Source organism: Chlorocebus sabaeus, chromosome 16 (assembly GCF_047675955.1).
Source record: "Chlorocebus sabaeus isolate Y175 chromosome 16, mChlSab1.0.hap1, whole genome shotgun sequence".
Taxonomy (NCBI): Eukaryota; Metazoa; Chordata; class Mammalia; order Primates; family Cercopithecidae; genus Chlorocebus; species Chlorocebus sabaeus.
This window is the reverse complement of record NC_132919.1, coordinates 80,776,908-80,792,565: the sequence shown is the minus strand read 5'-3', so window position 1 is coordinate 80,792,565 and position 15,658 is coordinate 80,776,908. Positions and strand designations below refer to the sequence as shown.

At 57.8% G+C, this 15,658-nt stretch overlaps 1 pseudogene; it reads right to left on the bottom strand.

Moving 5' to 3' along the window:
- The window catches only part of LOC119622149 (large ribosomal subunit protein uL23 pseudogene), a 40,272-nt pseudogene extending 32,029 nt beyond the window's left edge, over positions 1-8,243 (bottom strand).
- Positions 8,244-15,658: the final 7,415 nt, after the last annotated feature.

Genomic DNA, 15,658 nt, shown 5'->3' with positions numbered 1-15,658 from the left:
TCCTAAAAGGCAGCAGAAGGGCCACGGCAGCGCCTGGGCCGAGGGTGCAGCTGACAGAGAGGACCGGCTGCTTGGCGTTAGCCCAAGCTTCTCCCACTGCTCCTGCCTCAACTGCTACTGCCCGGGGTCTAAGCCCACTTGGTTGACAAGGACCCATTCTATAGAGAGCCTCGCCTAGCTCCAGGTAGAGGCAGAAAAGTGTGTGCAGATCAAATAGCCCAGCTGGCAGCAGAGCCAAAAGTCATGCTTCCTCGCTGGCCGGCCTTGCACAAGGCACCAAAGGTCACCTCTGCAGGCTTCAGATCCTGCCCATGAACAGTCAAAAAGAAGGTGCTAGAAGGAGCTAGAGGATGCAAGTGTGGTCAAGGGGCACAGAGGAGGGTTGGGTTACACCGGGGGGGAGGAGAGGCAGCCTTTGCATTCTCTAGGAGAAGCAGGGCAGGAGACTTCGGAGCTCAAGTCCCTGGTGGACATGGGGGAACCTGGGGGGACAGGAGAGTGTCTGTGATAGGCCAGCCCAGTGCCTCTTACCTTCAGGAGGGCGCCTGAACCGTGAAGTCTGCCTCTGTTGCTCAGAGATCGTTCCCTCCATCAGGAAAACCTCTCTGAGGTGAGTTATGGCTTCTGGAGGCACAAGGATGGGCTGAGGTCACCAGGCCTTCCTGTCCACCTTACCTGCCCTGAAGTGCATGGCCTTTCTTAGGGACAGGGTCACTCTAGTTAATCTTAGAGCCCTGGCCAGGAGCCCAGGATGGGGCAGTGTGGGGCATGACACTTACTAGATGGTCAGGCCAGGGGAGCAACTAGGACCCTCCCCTCCAATTCAAACCATGCGTGTGATTTATGTGCATGTACACGTGTGTATGTGAAGCCAGATGTGTGCATGCGTGCTATGCATGGACATGCTAATGTGTGTATGTACATGTGTGAATGTGCACACAAGTGTGCATGTGTTATGGTGTATGTGCATGTGGACATGTGTGAGTTGCCCTAGCACACGTTTGCGCATATGCTTCTGTGGACACGGGCTATGCTGCTCTCTCTCCTGGTTCTCTTTCGGGACTGGCCGAGTGAAGCGGGGCAAGCTCTTCTCTCCCTCTGACGGCCCCTCCCCAGGAGAGGGGAACAGGGACCATGGCTCCTTCAGCCACCAGACCCTAAGGCTCAGGGCACAGGGTCAGAAAGCTTCTAAGGACCCATGAAAATATTGAAACTGGGGAAATTAACTCTTATCTGCCCGACATGTGAAAACTGCTTCTGAGCTTCCGGGAGCTCTCCCCGGGTTTTTGGTTTGGGGATTTCCTGGGAAGGGTGTGTTTCCAAACAAGACTCTTGCCCAGCCTAGTTCCCTTCTGCTCACCCGGAGCTCCCCACCCAGCCAGGAGAGGCCACTGGGCAGGAAAGAAGATCCAGCCCAGCACAGACTCCCGAGGGAGGGCCGCAGCCCAGCGAAAGGGGCATGGAAACCGTGTCAGTCTCCCTCAGCAGGGCTGCCGTGGGTTCACATGTCCCCTCAGGGATCTCAGGTTTCAACCCTCTAGTCAGTTCTGAGCTGAGTTTTCCTGGAGCTTTATATTCAACACGGACTTTGCTCCCCCTCACCTCTACTCCCCACCCTAGAAATAGAAACCCGAGGTCAGGAAGCGCTCAGGGTCCTCGGGCTTGGTGTCGGGGAAGACACCTGTGCTGACTCGCACCCTCTAGACCTCGAGCCCAAAAGTCACTTCTCTGTGGCCTGCGCCAAGCACCTTCAGCCACGTCCCCTTCCCTGTGGTGACCGAGTGACCCCCATTGGCTCCCAGCCACCGCGGGGCCTCAGGCAGTCGCAGTGGCCTCGGCTCTGGCTTTGCTGAGCCAGTGACGGCAATGGCACCTCCTGGATGTGAAATGTGCCAACACCCAGGCCTCGGTGGCCATGTAGCCTGGTGTGAAATTTCTGTTTTAATGCTCCATGACCACATAGGTCTCGGTTTTTCACAAGTGAAGCAGAGACCATGTTGTACTCAAGCTCTCTGGGCGGCACCCACGGCTTCCTCAGTGGGGCACGGCGACGGGTGGACAACTGGCCCACAGGCAAACTGCACGGCCCCCACAGCAAGCATCTCTGAGCTGCACTGACCAGTTCAGGCCCACACTTCACAGGCATGATTCTGAGCCAGCTCCTCTGCTTCGTGAGAAGGTCTGAATTCAAGAAAGGAACCCCCAGCAATTAGCAACGTCCACAGAATCCAATGAGCATGGCTTCAGTCGTCCTCCTGGGCAGCTTTGCCAGTCGGGTATGAGGTAAAGCCAGAGGGACCCTGCCTCACCCAAGCGCCCCAAGAGGGGTCCAAGGACCACCGACTGTCCCCACTTCCCTGGAACTGAGGATGAGGCTGATTCATGTGTTTCCTGTGACAGCCACGACATCATCACATCCGCTCGGAGAACTATTTTTAACTGATTTATGTATTTCTTGTATGAGGAAGACATCAACTTCTCCTTTAGTCTGTTTTACAGGAAAGTGTTGCAACCGTGCTCAGCTCAGCAACATTAATCGCCACAGAGCATCCTCCAGAGTCTTGCAAAAATTAATAAAGTTGGAAATATGAGTCAGGTTCGGATGCCACTCATTTTGAAAAAGAAGAAACTCACAATAGTTACCTCCTTCTGTAGAATCAACAAACCCGGTTTGCGAAAGGGCACACTAGGTCTTTAAATTTCTGTGGCAGTGCCCACAGAGGAAGGCGTTCAGACCTCTGCTGCTGCTGCAGCTCCAGGGCACTGACCACATAGAGCTGGTTTCTGCCCTCGCAACGCTTGCCTGGGAGCGAGTCACCGCGGGTGTGGGCGGGGCTGCCAGGTGGCGAGGGGGCCGAGGGCCACCTGCCTGCCAGGGTCAGTGTGCCTGTCCTTAAGGCTAGGGGCTCCTGAGGACACAGACACTTCCCTCCTCTTTCAGACAAGGACAAGCTCAGGGGCATGGGTGGTTTGGACTCAGGCTGACTGGGGAAGACCCGTAGAAAGTTTGGTGTGTGCTCTGGGTTGTGGGGGCCCGGCGGGAGGGTGGGCATCAGGATCCCATCCCAGGACACATTCATTCTGCAGCCCTCACACCCCAGCACCTGCTCCCTGCTGGCGCCATGGCACCTTTCGCTTTTCCTAGCATGTCCTCCTCACTCACTCGACTCCAACCAACAACCACTTATGTACCAGCTACGCGCCAGGTTGCTGAACAGCTCTGAGCAGTGAAAGGGCAGCCAGGACCAGCTGGGAGAGGAGGGGCTGGAGGAGGAAGAGGGGTCCAGGACCCAGGGGCTCACTGGACGTCCCGAAGTCTTTGTGCAGACCTAGGGTTGGGGCTGCAGCAGTGGGGTCAGGGGGCAGCCAGTTCCTGGTAGACCTGGGAGGGGCCTGATCAGGGGAAGGTGGGGCCACAGAACCAGGGTCAGGCCAGACTGTGAGGGGCCTCTTATTGGGACAGTGTCCCCTCAGAGCGAGAGCCCGGGGCTTGTGGCCGCCTCACTGTGACCTCTGGCTGTGCAGCCTCTGGGGAAGGTGGAGATGTTTTCCCTTTTTCAGAGCAGGAAGGTGTCACCTGCCCACGGAGTGGGAAGTGGGGTGCTCTCACCTGCACTGCCCAGGTGAGGAAGCTGAAAGCCCAAGCCGCCTGTCTGTCCTGAGGCCACCAGATGGAGCGGCAGGCGGGGCTACTCAGAGCCCTTGGTCTCACTCCGGCTGAGTCACCCGGAGGCTTTGGGGAACAGATTTTCTTCCCCCTCCAGCCGTACCGCCACCCTCCTCTCTTCTAGAAGAGGCAAGAAGCAGCGGCGGGCGGGGGGTGGGTAGAATTGCTTGGAGGTAGGGGGACCCCGAGGCCTGAGTCAGGGCTCTGTGAGACCCCCTGGTTCTTCAGTCACTGTGGGCTGAGACACCAGCTGAGTCGTCCACAGGAAGACGCTCTCTCACTCTGCACAACCACTCTTTCGAAGAGGAAACCGAGGCTCAGAGAGGATCCCCAAAGCAATCGCCAGCCACCGTGGGCAGGGCATGGACTCCAGCCCAGGAAGCCTGGCTCCAGAATCATGCTCCAAGCCCCGAAGCTGTAATTTGTGTCCTCCAGGGCTCACAATATCTAAGATTTAATGTGGAAAAATGGTTCTATTCTGTCTCACCCCATGACCCAAAATGAACTTACATTAAAGGCAAAAAAAAAAAAAAAAAAAAAAAAAGAATAATTATAAAGCTTTGGAAGAAAATACAAGAGCATTTTAGTATAAAAAATGCAAAATCCAAAACCTTAAAGGAAACCATTTGACCACTTAAAATTTAAAAACTTTAATGTGATGAAAAGAACAATCTTTAAAAGGCAAAATAATAAGCAGCAGACTGGGAACGAATATCTGCAATGTAAACACAAAGTACTAACATTCATCACATATAAAGAACTCCCACAAATAACAAGAAAAAAGCAAACGACGAGATAGAAGTGGTAAAGAGTAAAAACAGAAAACATAGTCAACTAAACTGATGAATATCACAAAATATCCAACCTCCCTATTAATCATAGAAATAAGAAATTGAAAAATATTTTATGACAAAATCTAGTGTTGCTTCAGTGAGGAAGCGATGCACTGACTCACGCATGCAGGGGTGCAAATGGGAGCAACCTTTTGAAAGGTGATTTGGAGTCTCTATCACAAGTTTAAATGCACCAGCCCTGAGACCCCCATCCCTGGGAAGAGATGTCCATGCAGATGTCTAAGGCACACGTCTGGAACCAGTGAAGACCTGGTAAGAACAATCCTCAAGGGACCCAGCTTCCAGGGAACCAGTCCTCACGGAGAACTCAGAGCCCTGGTGGGGTGGTGGGTGGGGTCTAGGGCCTTTGTCAAGGTTCACCCCAGGCTGGGCTTGGAGGCCAGGGACGCTGCTAGTATCTGGGTGGCTGCCTGAGTCTGCAGATGCCGCACCCAGCTGCCCCGAGGAGCTACCGTCCGCCTGGTGGAGACTCGGGCTGCGCCCAACTCAGAACTAGGGGTGAGGGAGTGAAGTAGGGACGGGGTCCTGCGGAGGGGGTGGGTCCAGCCCTCTTGCTCTGGGGGACCTCCCCGGGCAGCACGCTCCCTGTGTCCCACCCCAACCTCCTGCTGGTCTTTTCCTGGATCCCCCCATCCCCCATTCCCCTCCAGGCTGGGCTTCCCACTGTCTTCCCTCTGACTCAGCCTCCATCCTTCCCGTGTGCGCAGCAGCATCACTGCCTTCTCACGTGGAATCCCAGGGAGCTGCAGCCCGCACCCGGCCTTCTGGAGAGTTCTGCCTCTAATTTTATACACCCTATCAGCCTGTTATTCGATCCAGATGCCTGTGAAATTTGCAGGGATCAGTCTGTGATGGGCGGTGGGCAGCCCAGGCAGGGCTCCCGTTTCGTGCAGCAGCCAGAGAGGTCTGAAGAGGGTGTGGCTCCTTCCCTGGGAAACATGGGATTTGTTCCAGGTGCTTTTCCACCCAGAGCCAACACCCTGGCATTTTGCAGCCCCCTAGGGGAGTATGCGTGGGGGGCAGAGGGCTCAGGCTGGACCATCCCTGCACCTTCCACAGTGAGGCCGTCCCCTCCTGAGCCTCTGGCTCCCGGCCTGTCCTCGCTCCCTCACCCAAGCCCCGTGAGGATTTGGTAGCTCAGGAAGGACCCTCTGCTCACCAGAGGTCGCCGTGACTGTGAGGCCACCCTCCTCCCCTCTTCCCCCCACTCCTTCCTGGACCTTGGGAGACTTCTGGGAGCCAGTGCCCTCCCCCAGCAGAGTCTTCTCCACGGGTCAGCCACAGGGACGTGGAGGATACCAGGTCCTCACCCAGGCGCCCGTCTCAGAGTCAAAGCCGTAACTGCCATAGCGCAGCGGCCTTCAAGATGCCCTCCTGTCACCCGCCAAGGGGTGCCGGGACCGAGTGCGGGGATTCAACTTCCCACCCCACAAGAGGTTCCCAGCACTTCTGCTGACCTGGCTCAGTGGGTCGGGGAAAAGGGGTGCCCAGCCTCTTCTGTGTCTCCAAGTCAGGGGCATCCCAAGGCACCTCACTTGGGTATTCTCAGAAAAGCCACCCTTGAATCTCAGAGCCACCAAAGGCAGGCAGGATTCGAGCCTGGCCTCAAGTATGACTCTGGAATGTAAAGAGGAAAACACGATTTAGGTTAACATGGGACACAACCCATTTCCCGCCCAAACCAAGGTCCAGGGGGACTTCTCATCCCCAGCAGGGGGTGTGTCTACAAAGAACCACCACAAACTGGGGTCATTTCCAAAAGAAACACTCCCGGTTTCCTCCAGGGGCGGAGACCGAGGCGTCTGGGGGAGGAGGCTGGGATGGGCGGAGGCCCGAGGTGGGGAGGTCCGGAGGCACATCCCAGGTCTGGCAGTGTGGGCCAGGCCCTGCTGGGAGGGGGCTGAGGACCCCGGAGCCTAGGCCTGTCCTGAGCCTTTCCTCAGCCGTGACAGCCTCGGCCCTGTGCTGGCAGCAGCAGTCTTCCCTCCACATAGGCAGCCAGGCTCAAGCTCAGGCCGGCCCCCAGCCACCCCCGGCTCCCAACACGCCCGGCCCTGTGGGAGATGCCAAGCTGGCGTCCCTTTCGAGCCAGGCCTCCTGGTGGTGTGGCCAGCGCTGGCACAGACCTGAATTCCATCAAAGAACAACAAACTGAAAATCCAGCTGAGTTCAAATTTGCCCAGATTCCCACTGGAAGCACCTCTCAGGTTCCCTGTCCCAGAGGGTGGCGCCCGCCCTGCCCCGGTGGGATGTGGTCAAGGCAGCGGCTCCTCCAGGCCACAGGGCATAAGCAAATACCTCCTGGCACACAGGGGCTCGGCCGGAGCCCTTGACTCAGCCCCACCCAGGCCCCCTCCTGCACTCGACCGACTCCTGGGACTCCACGACGCATAAGCCGGCAAGTTTCCAGGCCGCCGGGACACAGCCTAAGACGGGGCTCCAGTCCCTGTGGTGCCCATCCCGGGAAACCAGCCTCCACCTGGTCAGTCTCGTGCCCATCCCGGGAAACCAGCCTCCACCTGGTCAGTCTCGTGCCCAATCCAGGAAACTGGTCTCCACCTGGTCAGTCCCAGAGACCTTTCTCCTCACGCCCAAGGTGGGCAGCGCCCCGTGATTTCAGTCTTTCAGGGTTGACCCTGACCTGACCCGCACCCCACCTCAAGTCTCCAGTCCAGTCCCAGAAACCCTCCCCACTCCAGCCCCTACGCCCAGCCCAGCCCAGTCCAGCCCCACAGGGTCTCCTGACTCACCCAGATCTGCTCCCACAAGAGCCCTCCTCGCTCCTCAGTCGGGGACTCCATGGCCTGCGGGCCCCATGAGCTCCGTGGTCCCGGAAGTGAAGGTGGGGCTGGGAGGAGGAAGCGAAGTGGACGTCGGCTTCCTGGAGGGACTCTGGAGCCACTTCAGTGGATATCTTTGGCCAGCAGCACAACTGAGCCTGTGGCCTGTGCAGCCCCAGCCCCTCCTGCGGGATCACTGGCCCATTGGGGATGACCGAGAGACACTCGCCGTCCTCCAGAGCAGGGGTCCCCAGGCTGTGGCTTGTTGGGAACCGAGGAGGTGAGCGTGACCGCCTGAGCTCCGCCTCCTGTCAGATCAGCAGCAGCACTAACTTCTCACAGGAGTGCGACCCTAATGTGAAGGGCGCACGTGCGGGATCCAGGTTGTCCCCTCCTTACGGGAATCGAATCCCTGATGATCTGAGGAGGAAACCATCCCTTCTTCTCCCCAGCACCCACGGAAACATTGTCTTCCACGAAACCTGTCCCCGGTGTCAAAAGGGTTGGGGACCAGATGGTGCCAGGCCCCTCAGCCCCTTCCCGGAGCCTGAGAAAGGGTTCCAGAAACCCAGGGGGGCCGGTCGGTTCAGCAACCCCCCACCCTTGGCTCAGCCGAGTCAGGGGCTCCACCCAGCAGGCAGAGATGAAAACTCACGGGGGCGTCTGCGGGAGGGGAATGTCCACTGCCACCTGCCAGGTCACGGGGGACGCTGGAGGTCTGCTCTGCCTCCGTTCCCCTGGCCTGGGTGCCTGGGGATCCAGACTCACCCTTGTGTGGAGGTGGGGAGGCAGGACTGGGGAGGACCCTGAGTCTCCCAGGCAGGCAGCCTGGCGCCAGGTGGGGGAACTGTGATCCAGCAAACCTGCTCATTCCTGTGGGCGGCTAACGGCTTTTATTTCAGGACACTCACATGTGTTAAAACAGGAAATAAAGTATGAGAAACGGCAATCCCACACACTCCCGGGGAGGAGGCTCTCCCTCAGTCCCCCACCCGCACAGCCCCAGGAGGGACCCCTGGGCGCAGCCCACGCCTCCACCTCCCATCCACCCCCCGCGTTCCTGGGCTGCTCTTCCTCTGAAGCATTTTAACACACACGCGTGAGTGCACATAGGCATGCGCGTTTACCAACAGTGCTTGTCCCCTGTAGCGTCTCCTTCCACCTGGGGCAGGTGGCATCGGGGGCAGTTGCCCGCTGACTCAGGACTTGCTGCTCCTGGAACTCTCAACCTGTGGCTGCACGAGTCCCACCCTGAGGGCTGATGACGTGGACCCACAGAGTTCTGGGCCTGCCCTAAACCTCAGAGCAGGTCACGCTGAATGTCCAGACACCAAGGAGCTTCAGGCAAGGTCAGGGGCCAGGCATCATGACAGTGTCCCTGGGAAACTGCAGGCCCAGCCCGGCATGTGTCTCCTGGGAATCTGCTATGGGGGCCCCAGCACTGTGCCGTGCTCCCAGGGGGACCCCCACATACCCAGGCCAGGGCCAGGGCCAGGGGTGGCAGCTCCATGCAGTGGTCAATGCTGTGCAGGGTCTGGGGGCTGGCACAGGGGAGGGGCTGGCACAGGGGAGGGGCTGGTACAGAGGGGCTGGCACAGGGGTGGGGCTTGTTACAGGGGAAGGGCTGGTACAGGGGAGGGGCTGGTACAGGGGTGGGGCTGGCACAGGGGCGGGGCTGGCACAGGGGCGGGGCTTGTTACAGGGGAGGGGCTGACACAGGGGAGGGGCTGGTACACGAGAGGGGCTTGGTACAGGGGAGGGTCTTGGTACAGGGGAGGGGTTTGGTACAGGAGAGGGGCTGGTACAGGGGAGGGGCTTGGTACAGGGGAGGGGCTGGTATAGAGGAGGGGCTTGGTACAGGGGAGGGGCTGGTATAGGGGAGGGGCTTGGTACAGGGGAGGGGCTGGTATAGGGGAGGGGCCGGTACAGGGGAGGGGCTGGTACAGGGGAGGGGCCGGTACAGGGGAGGGGCTGGTATAGGGGAGGGGCTTGGTACAGGGGAGGGGCCGGTATAGGGGAGGGGCCGGTACAGGGGAGGGGCTGGTACAGGGGAGGGGCTTGGTACAGGGGAGGGGCTGGTATAGGGGAGGGGCTTGGTACAGGGGAGGGGCTGGTACAGGGGAGGGGCTTGGTACAGGGGAGGGGCTTGGTACAGGGGAGGGGCTGGTACAGGGGAGGGGCTTGGTACAGGGGAGGGGCTGGTATAGAGGAGGGGTTTGGTACAGGGGAGGGGCTGGTATAGGGGAGGGGCTTGGTACAGGGGAGGGGCCGGTATAGGGGAGGGGCCGGTACAGGGGAGGGGCCGGTACAGGGGAGGGGCTGGTATAGGGGAGGGGCTTGGTACAGGGGAGGGGCTGGTATAGGGGAGGGGCTTGGTACAGGGGAGGGGCTGGTACAGGGGAGGGGCTGGTACAGGGGAGGGGCTTGGTACAGGGGAGGGGCCGGTATAGGGGAGGGGCCGGTACAGGGGAGGGGCTGGTATAGGGGAGGGGCTTGGTACAGGGGAGGGGCTGGTACAGGGGAGGGTCTTGGTACACGGGAGGGGCTTGGTACAGGGGAGGGGCTTGGTACAGGGGAGGGGCCGGTACAGGGGAGGGGCTTGGTACAGCGGAGGGGCTGGTACAGGGGAGGGGTTTGGTACAGGGGAGGGGTTTGGTACAGGGGAGGGGCCGGTACAGGGGAGGGGTTTGGTACAGGGGAGGGGTTTGGTACAGGGGAGGGGCCGGTACAGGGGAGGGGCTGGTACAGGGGAGGGGCCGGTACAGGGGAGGGGCCGGTACAGGGGAGGGGTTTGGTACAGGGGAGGGGCCGGTACAGGGGAGGGGTTTGGTACAGGGGAGGGGTTTGGTACAGGGGAGGGGTTTGGTACAGGGGAGGGGCCGGTACAGGGGAGGGGCCGGTACAGGGGAGGGGTTTGGTACAGGGGAGGGGCCGGTACAGGGGAGGGGTTTGGTACAGGGGAGGGGCTGGAACAGGGGAGGGGCTGGTAGAGGGGAGGGTCAGTTCTGTGTGATTCTGACCAGGACTTGTGTGTGGAGGGCTTCACCCCCAGGTGGGGCCCCAAGTTTACCCATGGTTCCCCCACCCTATTTGCACACGGGCTGAGGTCGGACGGCTGCCTGCCCAAGGCCCTGCGACTAGCTCGTGGGGTCTGCTCCACTCTTGAGCCAAGGGCTGAGTATCTGCCTGGTGGGGGAGCTTGGCGGGGAACGTTCTGTCTCGTAAATCCACTCGGGGCTGGGTGTGACTGTTTAGTCGAGGTTGGTCATGAATGTTTGGAGGGTTATGTCACTGTGCCTCTGTGGAACTGGCACCGAGCTCATCTTGCCTCCTCTTCTATTGAAGAAATGATGCCCCTTTCTGGGGTCACGTTCTCAGGGTAGGCAGGGGTGGCTGCCCCTCTGACCAAAGCCCCCGTAAGCCTGGCACCTGTCCCCGAGGAGGCCTGGTCTCTCCCTGGTGCCACAAGGTGCCAGTGTGGGGGCAAGCCGGGGTCCCCCTGGCCCTGGGGGAGAGAGGGCTCCTTCCTGGCCTGGGTCCCTAGGGGTAAGGAGAGGAGGTGGCCCCTGCCTTCACCAAGGGGCTCCCCATCAGTACCCCTAACCTGGTCAGAGGGAGGGTACTTAGGTCTCCTGTGCCAGTTTCCAGCAATGGCTGTCCTCGGGGCCTGCCTTTGGTCAGGCCACCCTGGAACAAGCTTCGCTCGGCCACTGATGGCTGTGGCTGTGGGATTCAGCTCCTGGCAGGACCTTGGAGGGAAGCCACTGCCGACCAGCCAGGTCCCACCCCCCGCCCGCTGGACCGCACAGGAGCGCCCCCTCCTCTCAGAGCCCTAGGGGCGGCCCCAGCCTGGCGTCTAGCATTTGATGATGTCCCTGACCCCATGTCCCTCTGAGGGTCCCTAAGAGAAAGCTTGACTGAGACCTTGTCAAGGAGGGCTGGAGTCAGGAGCAAAGGCGCTCCCTCCAAACCAGAAACTCACCCTGGAGCCCGAAGGGCCTTGAGAACAAACAGGCAAAGTGACTTCCGTTTTTCTTTCCACAAAGAGGCAGTTGTGGCACCAGAAAAGTGAAGATGTCCTTCTCCCAGGAACACGGTTGACTCTGAAGTTTGTTCTATCCTAAAAGTGTCACTAAAGCCACATGGCCATTTTGCAATCCAAATGATCCCCCAGCCCATGGTCACCTTCAGAAGGTCCTCACACCAGGTGCCACTGTGTGTCTATGGCCTGCACACCCTCTTCCCCAAGGGCAAAAGCAGAGGCCTCACAGAGGGCTGTGCCGGAGGCAGCCACGGGTTCCAGAAGCCCCTCTCCTGGCCTCGCGGCTGTATCTCTACAACATTGCCATGGAGGTAGAATTAGACGGGAGAGTCCCTGTCCCTTCAGTGAGTGTCACTCCTCCTCCCTGCGGATAAACAGCTACCTCCAGTGGGGATGCAAAGGGGCCATTCCAGTCAGTGCATTTGACACAGCTTGGGGTTGTCAGGCAAGAAATGAACACCAAGGTGAAGACCTTTGAGAGGGAGGCCCTGATCCGGAAGCCAGCCCGGGCACTGCAGAGAGGGGCGGCCCAGCCAGGGCGCCAGCAGATATGGGAGTGAGCCAGGCACCGGGCCAGGCAGGTGCAAGTGCCTTCCAGGACTGGAGGTTTTGTGTGAATGTCTCACTGCACTTCAGATGGACAGATAGAGGTAGGTACAGAGAGACTGCAGATGGCTGGACACATAGACAGGACAGACGTGTGAGGGGGTGTATGTGTGTGTGAAGACTCTGTAGACTCAAACAACAACTGCTATCCAGTGACTGAGAACACAGGCTTTGAAATCAACAGACCTGAGTTCGCGCGTCAGTCCTACCACGTGACCGTGAACACGTATCAGACAGTTCCTTGATCCCCAACGTGGAGAGGGTCACTGCGAGCCTGATGTGACCCCTCTTTGGAAGGGCTGTAGTCACCGTGAGGGGCCAAGGTTTGCTCTCAGGGCTCTGATTCTCATTCAGCTGTGTGCTGGGCACCACTTTAGGGCTTAAGACACTTCCACGAGAAACAGGCTCCTGCCCTGAAGGGCGCCTCCAGTTGGGGGGCGATGCCATCTGCCGTGAAGAAGCCTTTGTGGTGTGGCGTGGGTGACGGGGCTCAGACCAGCACTGGGTGGGAGCAGCTGAGCCAAGCAGTGGCACTCAGCAGGGACTGGGGGGCTTGGTGGGAAGGGGACTGGCAGGAGGCCAGGAAAGAACATTCCAGGTTGTCAGCCCTAGTGAGGGTGGAGACCACTGGGAGAGGAGAAGCACGGAGGCCATGTCAGGGGAGGCTGGTGGGAGGGAGGCACAGAGTCCAGAGGGTCCCTTGTGACCAGAAGGGGCACCCCCAAACTCCTGAGATCCCTGTGTCCACTGTTGCAAGGGAAATGGGACTCCAAGCTGGCCTCGGTTTGATTGAAAAAACAAAGCAAATGAAATAAAACAAAACACTGACATGTCTCGCCCACTGGAGACATGGAATGAGACTCACGGTGGGTGGAAGAGTTGGCTTTGAGTTGTGCTTTGGGAAGTCAGGAGAGAAAGGAGACAGCCCCACCCCAGAGGCTCATGGAGGCCAGGTGGACAGAGGGACGAAGGAAGGCACAGGGCTCCTGGCCCCAAGAGGTTTGGGTTTATCAAGATAACAGACGTCTACGCAGCTCGTCCCAGGACAAGGCGGAGGGAACAGAGCTGTTCCCCCAAATGCCTGTGTTCCTCGGTTGCCATGACTTAACTCCATGGAGAGCTGAACCAGCAGACTGAGCAGAAGCTGGGGCCTCACCGACGTGGCCGGGGCCGAGGCTCAGCCTGTCAGCGTGAACCGTTTGTCACCAGCACTTTACAGACCATGCAATGGCAGCTTTCACGGGCCATGAGCAAAACAATCCCAACCTTATTTTCCACAAGCACCAACAGATGTTTAAGATTGGGGAGAAATTTCTAGGACTGGAACGCTTCTCAGGCAGGGCCTCTGGAGCAGCTCCAGGGAGCTGCACGCCCAGGGCCTGGTGCTGTTGTTCTAAGTGCGCCCTTCACACATCAGGAATGTCAAACAGAGCTGACCTCAGCACTGCCGAGAGTCCCACTCCAAACAGAGCCCTCTCCAGCAGCAGGCAGGCTCCGCGGTGTTTGTCTAATTTAAAACAAACTAGTTGGGCGGTATATTATTTCTCCAACCAAACAGGATTGAAAGCCGCATGTGCGAGGCATGACTATTGCTTCCTGCTGAAGTCCAGGCATCCCTCAAGCCTGCTCAGCACATTTAGGAGAAAGGAGACGATTGTTTCTCATCTCACTGAGAAAATAGAAGCAATCAGAAAAGAATGTCCACGTGCTCCGACCACACCATCTTCCCATCCAACTGTGCTGCCCGGCCAGACCCGCCCCCATCCCCCACTCCAGGCTGGCCAGGAGCTCTGGTTGCCCCTCGGTGGGGCCACCCTCAACAACAGTCGTGCTGTCCCCTCTCCTGCCTGCCAGGGGCCCCCAGCTGCTGCCTGTCTGCTCTTTTTCAAGATGCCCCTCTAGGAACACAGCCTTCCGTCTCCACTTCCTCTCTTCCTAGTCTTTCCTGAGTCCTCTCTAACCAAGCTCTTACCGCCCCGACTCCACTAAACATGCTTTTGCTGATGTTACCGGCAAAGGCTAACCCTGGCGTCAATCCTCAGCCCTCATCTTGGCTGAGCAGCAGCACCCAGTAGGAGCAGGAGGAGCGTGTTCTTCCTGCGGCTTCCGGGACGCCTGTCTCCTGGCCTGCTCTTGTCATGTTCATCCCTGTATTCGCTTCCTATTGCTGCTACAGCCGATTACCACAAACCTAGTGGCTTAAAGCAACACACATTTATCATCTTACAGTTCTGGGAATCGGAAGTCCCACGTGGGTTTCACTGGGCTAAACCAAGGTGTCAGCAAGAGTCTCATCTTTCTGGAGGCTCTGGGGGGAATTCACTTCCGTGCCTCTTCCAGCTTCTAGAGGCTTCCTGTCTTCCATGCCTCTGGGCTCCTCCCTCCACCTCTAAAGCACACGCATCACTCTGACTTTTGCTTCCGTAGTTACGTCTCCTCTGGTGCCATCTTCTCTGAAGAGGTTACATCTTTTCTGCTTGCTTTCTTCTTGTGAGGACTCTCATGATTGCACTGGCCACCTGGTTAATCCAGGATAATCCCCCACCTCAAGACCCTTAATGTAATCACACCTGCAGACTCCCTCTCGACACATAAGGAAGTGGGGAGTGAGATGTGGACATCTTTGGGGGCCATTATCCTGCTGCCTGCAGTTGGCCCCTGGCTTCCAAAGACTCACATGGACGCCACTGCACCCCAGCGTCTGTGAGTGTCTACCTCATTACAGCATCAAGTCAAAGTCCAGAAATCTCATCAAATTTACTCAATTCAAACGTCCCAATTTCATAATGTAAACTAGGGATGGGTTAGGGTTAGGGTAGAATCCATCCAGAGACGTAATTCCTCTCCACCTGTAAACCTGCAGAACTCAAGAAACAAATGATCTGCTCGCAAACATAATATTAGGACAGACATATGTTGACAGTTATAGACATTCTCATTCAAAAAGGGAGAAAATGGAAAGAATAAAGGAGTCCCCAGTCCCAAGCACTTTGAAAATCCAGCTAAGCAAACATTAGATTTCAAGGCCAGAGAAAATAATCCTTTGTAGGTCCCAGATCCAACCTCTGGGCCCATGGCTCCACCCTTGGAGTCCTCCTTCCTTTTTCACGAAAGGTAGCACGCGTTTGCCACTGAGTGGTTTTCTCAGCCTGTTTCCTTCTGGTAGAATTTCAGAGACTCCAAGAGTGTTCTTTCATCTTTCATTTCATGCTTTCTCTGTTCCCTTCAGTCCCAGTTGGCAGTGTTTCTGCTGACATAACATTCTCAAGAACGTTGTGGTCTCCTGTGTATGTCATGCCCAGGATTCACCCGATTTCACAAGAAGGTCCTCCCAAGGCCTTTCACAGATAGTCCTGCCTCTGTCTTCTGCTGAGATGACTGAGGGGCTCCTGAGTCATTCATCTGAAGTCTTCAAAGGCTCCTCTGTGTGACTGAATACACGGGCTTTTGATACCCTCAAGGGACTGGTAGAATGTTGTCCAGCCACTGTGTTGGCTTTCTTTTCAGAGCACAGATTCATGCACATATGCACACATGCACACTGCACACACATACATACTATATACAATGCACTGTGTATACACAGAGACATACTACAGCACATGTGCACACACAGGCACACATTCTGCATACAATACTGCATGCATGCACATACAGCACAGCACATACATGCACACGTGCTGCAGCACACACAATACTGCACACACAG